The 7,564-nt window shown below is 22.8% G+C and overlaps 1 long non-coding RNA gene across 1 annotated transcript; it reads left to right on the forward strand.

Annotated features, from left to right (window-relative positions):
• The first annotated feature begins 235 nt into the window (after positions 1–235).
• Positions 236–2,642, forward strand: LOC147656319 (uncharacterized). The gene is made up of 2 exons (XR_015294631.1): positions 236–1,146; positions 1,951–2,642. It is a non-coding gene; the product is annotated as an uncharacterized LOC147656319 (long non-coding RNA).
• The last annotated feature ends 4,922 nt before the right edge of the window (positions 2,643–7,564 follow it).

Genomic DNA, 7,564 nt, shown 5'->3' on the forward strand with positions numbered 1-7,564 from the left:
CTAGCAGGCAGACTAGCATGCAAGCAAGTAAGTAAACGAGCAAGGCAGTCAGGCAAGCCAGGCAAGCAGACAGGCAAGTTGGCTGCCAGTGAGACGCAGAGAGAAAAGCGAAAGAGGGGGCACATGACGAGTAGGATGAGAAGAGGTTGGATGAGAGAGGAAGGAGGAAGGGAGGGAATCGATAGAATGACAAGGACGGTGCGCGAGTATATACCGCAGCACGGCAGCATCAGGCGTCGTCGGCGGTATATGGACTTGGATCAGACGGGTGAAGAGAGAAGGGTAAAAACGTTTCGAAGCGTCCCTGTCTGGCGGCGCCACCGTTGCGTCGCTGTAGAAACGTGCTATCAATGTAGTAGTATATGTGTGAGTAGCAGTAACGATGTAGAATAAGGCAATGTTGGTAGTAGTAGGAACATAGTGGGGGAAACGTCAGGCTGGCAGGCTTGTGGGAGAGAGAAGTGAACGGCGGACAACGAGCTCATGGGGCGACAAGGAAGGGGATTGGTCGGAGCGTTGGTACGGGAGGAGGGAGGAAGGAGGGCAACACGATCAGGTCGGCAGGCTGGTGAGAGAAGGAAGAATAGAGAGAGAAAGGGAAGAGAGAGAGAGAGATAGAGGAAGAAACGTTGATGTTGAGCAGTGAGGTGAGCGAAATAGAAGAGGGGAGGGGAGTGGACGGGCGGTTGGTCGACAGCTAGGGTGAGGGTCAGAGGGGTAAGAGGAGGCAGAGCCGACTTTATGCAGCTGCGGGACGATAACAACGATGGGCTACAGGACCGCCGCTATAGCTGGGGAAATGCCAAATGGGCTACAGGACTGTGCCGGCCTAGCTGTACGTTCGCTCGCTCGTAGTGGCATGGCGGGCGGGCGGTAGAGAGAAACAGGCAGGAAAGGCGGGAAGGAGAAAGGGATTTCAAGCGGTCGTCTCTTCTCGTCTGCCTCTGCGCTCTACCTACCTATGTATACCTACCTACCCGGCCCGGGTGCTCTCTCCGGGTACACTTCTCTCCACTGCCTGGAACATACCGTCCTGGCCATACCTAACCTCTACTGCTTTCTGCGGCTAGCGCCCTTGCTGATGTTCCTCAACATCGGAGCACGTAGCCGCTTACGCAGACTTCGATGTCATTCATCTTGAGCGAGGTCGATTATTGTTCTCTTTTGGAAAACCTTATGTCCTTATAAATATAATATCCCGTAATAGTTAATATCATAACAGCTTCTGTAGTATAAAAATCATAAAAAAAATAAAATATTTTTGTGATAAAAATTTATAAATGCTTAGTTTAAAAATGATTTTTATATTAAATTATTTGTTACCAATTTTATATCAGTTATATTATATTAAATTTTATTGAAAAAAATCTTTTTAAAATATATATGACTTCTTCAGATTAATATTAATGTTTTTTTATTATTTTAAATAAAATTTCTCTTAATGTATGAATAAAATATTAGAATTATATAGTAAATGTTATACAACATTATTATATATTAATAAATATTAAGAGAAGTTGAATTTATGATTTTATAAAGTATATTATGATTTCTATATAGTTCATAGAATACAAACAATAAGATAGATGATATATAAGAGATGGGAAAATGTATATACAAGAGAAACGAGAAAAATATATATATATTCCATATTTAAAATACCAGGACTTCGGTTTCATAATCAAAATTAATAATTCATCTCTTTTTTTTCTTTGTTTTCTACTTTTGTATCAGTCTGTCCTTTTGAATTCTATTTGGAAAATTTAGTTTTCAAATTGAAATTTCAAAAAAACATGAATCAATAATCTTCTACTAAAAACGAGAAATTAATTTTTTTAATGGATCACAAATTTATGATGAATATACGCAAAAATAAATAACATTCGATTAATGCAATATACGAAAAATCTAACTTTATCATGTATTTGAATTTGCCGCTGATTACTGTAGGTAGATATATAGAGGGGCGAGAACAGTATGCTTTCGACAATCGTCGACGAGATACGTCGGTCCACGCAATGACGTCAGAGGCTGGTCCAATCCTGTCGAATACGTCCATGGCCCGATCTCACCCTATTGAGACAGAGAGAGAGAGAGAGAGAGAAATGCAATGTATATATAATACGTAAAGCATAGTAGAAAAAGACAGCACATGTCATATATATATATATATATAGATATCAACAGAAAGGAAAGAGACAGAGAAAGAGAATCGCAGAGGGACGCAAGAGCCAGCAAATGAGAGCACAGTTCGACAAATAGAAAGAGAAGACAGTTCGAGTTCCGCTCTCCTGCTCTTACGAGACGTGCATGCCGAGTTTTACAATATTGTTGCCAGAATTATTTGTTATAATGTTTAAAATATTTCCAATATTATTATTGAAATAAATTTCGATTTTGTATCATGTATAATGTATTATGTATTATGTATTATTTATATATATATTTTTATGTTTATATTTTTTTCGAAAAAAAATTATTTTTTTTAAGAATAAAAGAAATTATGATGCATAAAAAAAATATTGAAACTTTTATATTATATATTCCTTATTATATTCAAACTATATTAAAATTTTATTAAATGTTATAATTAATGTATATTGATACAATTGATAACATAAAATAATCAAACTATAATTTTATATTGAAAATTTATTATAAAACATCTTATATTCATTTTATTATGTCTATAAATCAATAAAAATAAACGTTATAATTTAAAAAATTTTTCAAATATCATTAAATATTTATTTCATGTAAAATATCAATTAAAGATAATAATAAATGAACAAATTGTTTTTATGTATATATAAAATTATGCATTACTATAAACTAAAACAGCTAATCATTAAAAAATCAAATACATATAATACATATATTTATAAAAAAAAACAAATATTTTATTTATAAATTGAAAATAAATAAAATTATTATTAATAAATCATAATAATAAAATAAAATTATTATTAGTATATGTTCTTAATAGTATTAATATAATATATTGATGAAAGTTATATATACATTTTTATATATCATTTTCGAATTTATTATTTTTAATCTACAAAATAAAAAAATTAAAATTTAATTTAATATTGTTTATTTTGCTAATGAAAATTATCGCAATTCCGAGTATTATTAATAAATATAATTAATAATCATTTTTTGGATTATTAATAAACGATCAAATATAATATTTAAATTGTCAGTAATATAATAGAGTAATATGAAATATATTTAATACATGTAAAATAATTTCATATTACTAAAATTCGATAGTTTCATATCAATATTTAAAGAATAATGTTAATTAGAGAAAATATTAACATTTAAAAATAATATTAAAAATTAGAATTTATTTTAAAAATCGTAAAAATTAGAATTAGAATTATTTATTTATTTATTTATTAAATATATTTAATAATCATAAAATTCATTTTTAGTTTATTTATTTTTAATTAATCAGATTTTATAGAAGAACATGTAAAAAGTCTGACATTTTTGAATGACTACATTTTATCTAAAGATAGCAAATATTTTTTTTTTAATATTAATTTGGTAAATATAATATAAAAAAAAAAACTTTTTTACATGTGTATATATTTATGATCAAATATCTATCTAAGAAAAAAATACATAATTCATATTTTTAAAAGAAACTAGTTTTAATGAGAGGAAAGTTTATAGTATCATATATGATTTATTTCACACAATCAATGTTGTGATTTATTTATAATAGCTATTGTTTAATAATATTAAATTAAAGTTATATTTATTCATTTTATATTAAAAACTAATTTTATTATCTTATATGATAAATTCTATCATATGAATTTTTATTTAAATTTTTAGTATAAATTTAATTAATAAATTTGTATTTATATTACGTAATTTCTCTAAATATTATAAAAAAATTATATTATCATATAACATGATATAAATAACTAAATGAAAATTACATATGTAAATTAGAAAAATAATAAATAATTTATATTATAATCTATGTTATAATTATTCATTATTTAAACTATATATAGATTTATTTTAAAAATTAATGTAAGAATAATATTTATTGAAATAATAATAAGTTATTAAGATTTTTTTTTGTTCACATCATTAATTTATGTTATATTTAAATTATATTTTTTATAAAAATTTATTTTTGAATGATAATTTTTTTCTTTTTTGTATTAGATTTACAACAATATATCAAATATTCTAAGTAAATATATAATATATTTTCATCTGCATATTCTAAAAGAAGTTTATATAAATGTTGAAATCTAAAATATTATTTTAAGTAACATCTTGAGTTAAAAAAAATATATTCAAATAATAATTAAACGCATTAAAAGTACAATAATGAAAGTAAATATTATTTTCCATAACAGTTTAAATTCCCATTATAAGCTTAGTTCGAATTTCAGTCGCTAGGCAGCGCATGCGCATATATAAGTTTTCTTCACATTGAAATTTTTAATACAAAGAAAAAAAATGAAATTGTATAAAAAAAAGAAAAAGTATTTTATTTTAGGATATAGATATTGATACCAATTATATATAACAAAATTCATTATATATTATACTTAAAAAATAATAAAAATGATGTTTATTTATAAATTAATATAATATTTCAATATAGAAACATAATTGTATCATATTATTGCTATTTTTTATTATTTATTTTCTACAAATGAAAAATATTTTTATTTTCTTTACTGTTACATGATTCATATATTAATTAAAATAAATATTGATAAAATTAATTTTTTTAAGTTTCTATTTAAATTATAAATATTGTAAATATAATAATGTTTAACACAATTTATATGAAATCAAATTATATAAATACTTATCTTAATACTTATTTATATCTATTATATGTAATTATTTTTAATTATTTTTAATTAATTTAACTTAAACTTAACATATCTTGAAATACATTATATACAAATTTTTAATATAAAAAATTATTAACAAAATTATTATTTAAATTATACTTATAATTTACTAATCTTCTTACAATTAAAATGTGATATTAACTTTATATAAGCACTAAAATAGTGATAACTGCGCCATCTAGTGATATTATACGGAAATTTAATGTTCATAAACTTAGTCGATAATATCTTTTTTATATTATATATATATGTATTTATTGAATTGAATTTATATATGCATATATATATATTCAATATATTCAATAATATATATTCAAAAATGTATAATTTTTTTGATATAACAATTATAAAAATAATTATAAAAATAATATTGATAATATAAAATATAAAAAAAATATAAATTACTATTAATGATAATTATAAATATATTATTTTTAAATTTTATATTCAAATGTTAATAAAATTATTAAAAAACTATTTAAAAAAATATTTACCTTATTTTATAAATATTATTGTAAAGCATAAGAGAAATATTAAAATAAATATTTTCATTAACAAAATATTTTTTTTTTAATTTTAATATAATAAATAATATATAAATAAGCTTAAATAAGCTTATAATGTTCAATATTTTGATTCAAAAATAAATGAAAGGGATATATAAAAATATTGGAAAAAATATTCCTACATATAATATTTTATTTAAAGAAATATTAATATCATAATATATAATTATTCATCTTTGGTTTTATTTATTAAAACGCATAAAAGCATAAGAGATTGTAATTAAACTAATTGTAACTAAAGATTTTATATTTTCATTAACAAAATATATACAAAAATGTTTTCTCTTATAAAGTTGCTTAAAAATATATTTCACCATATTTGAGACATAAAACTTTTCAATTTTCACTTAAAATAGAACCAAATCTCACAATCCTCGATGTAACTAAAACATAAAAAGAAATAATAATTTTTAATACATTTATATTTTTAAATAACCAAAAAAAAGAATTTAAGAAAGTATCATAATTTTTAGGTATTATATGGCTAAAATGATCTTAAAATAACCTTTATATATGTTTTACCCATATATGTTTTTAGATTTTATATTTTCTTAATATTTATTATATTAGTTATATAAACTAAAATAACAGAAATATATAAAAGCAAAAAGATTTAAAAACATAAATAAGAACAAAAAGAAGAATGTAAATTAATTATAATATTTATATAAAAAAATTTTTGCTAATGCTATCAAATATTATTTATTAAAATATAGTATTAAAAAGGAATCTTATATTGCAGCACATGAGAAAAGGATTTTAAAATGAACACTTAGTTGAGATTAGATGAGTGAAGTTTTTTACAGGTGAAAGACCTTACACTTTCTTCATGTGAAGTAAAAGCTTCCAGACTAAACTATGAAACAACACTTTTTTATTCCCTTTGCACAGTTTATTCTATGTTCTGTAAGAGAAAGTTTAAATGCTTGCATCTTTTAATTCTAATATATATATATATATAAAATATTATGAATGAATCTCTGTATTTATAGTTTATATTTATTATATGCATACATTTTGAATACATATTCTTAAAAAATATATATATATGTATATTTTTTATATATAATTTAATATATTTTAATATATAATTAGAAAATAACATAGAAAAAAAAGAAAAAGAAATAGAATGCATATGTTATATAATAAAAATTTATATAAAAATAAAATAATGAAGAAAAATAAAATATTCAAGTTTGATAGAAATTACGAATAAAAATATGTTCAAAAAATGTATTAAAAAAATAATAAATATGATATATAGTTTAAAATAAATTAAAATTCATCCAGTATAAAATAATTAAAAAGTTAATTCAATTATCATAAAAGAAAGTATATAAAATTAAAATAAAATAAAGTATATTATAAAAGATTAATATATATTTTTTATATATAGAATTTATATATTTTTTTTAATACAAATAAAAAAGATATAGTATGCATAATATATTAAGAAACATTAAAAAATCATTATAAATTATTATTTTAAAAAAAATTTATCATTAATATAAATATTATTTTAGTTTTTTAATTTCTTTAATTATAAATATTTTAATTCTTGTATATTTAATTTTTTTTAATATAAAACGCTTTACATGGGCAATATTAATACACTATATTTTTACATGTACATAAAATAATTTTTAAATAAAATTTCATATTTTTGTTTTTCGATTCTAGATATTTCAATGTCGTAAGTAGAAAAAGAAATTTGTCACATATTTGAACAATATATATTTCAAGTACCAAATATGTAATACATTTTGTTCTTAACATTACGACGAGAACAAAAAGAATTATTTTCAGATAATATTATTGCTTTAATGTAAATTAAAATGAGATAAAACTTTTTATATCTCGGTTTATTGAATTGGCTGCTTGAAAATTAATGCTCTAGTGCGCATAGTAGAATGACTAGCATTCCAGAATCGATTGGATGAAAATGCTGCTACACCTAACATTATCGACTAGCTGAGAACAACAGTAGCACGAATCAATTCGAGAAAATAATACCGAGAGCAGATTTATTTTCAATTATTTTAATTATTTTCAATATTTCAATATATTTTAATTACATTTTTTGCCTCTTTATACCATTTT

Source organism: Apis florea, unplaced genomic scaffold, assembly GCF_048593485.1.
Source record: "Apis florea isolate Af1SG1 unplaced genomic scaffold, ASM4859348v1 contig_3798_pilon, whole genome shotgun sequence".
NCBI classification, from domain to species: Eukaryota; Metazoa; Arthropoda; class Insecta; order Hymenoptera; family Apidae; genus Apis; species Apis florea.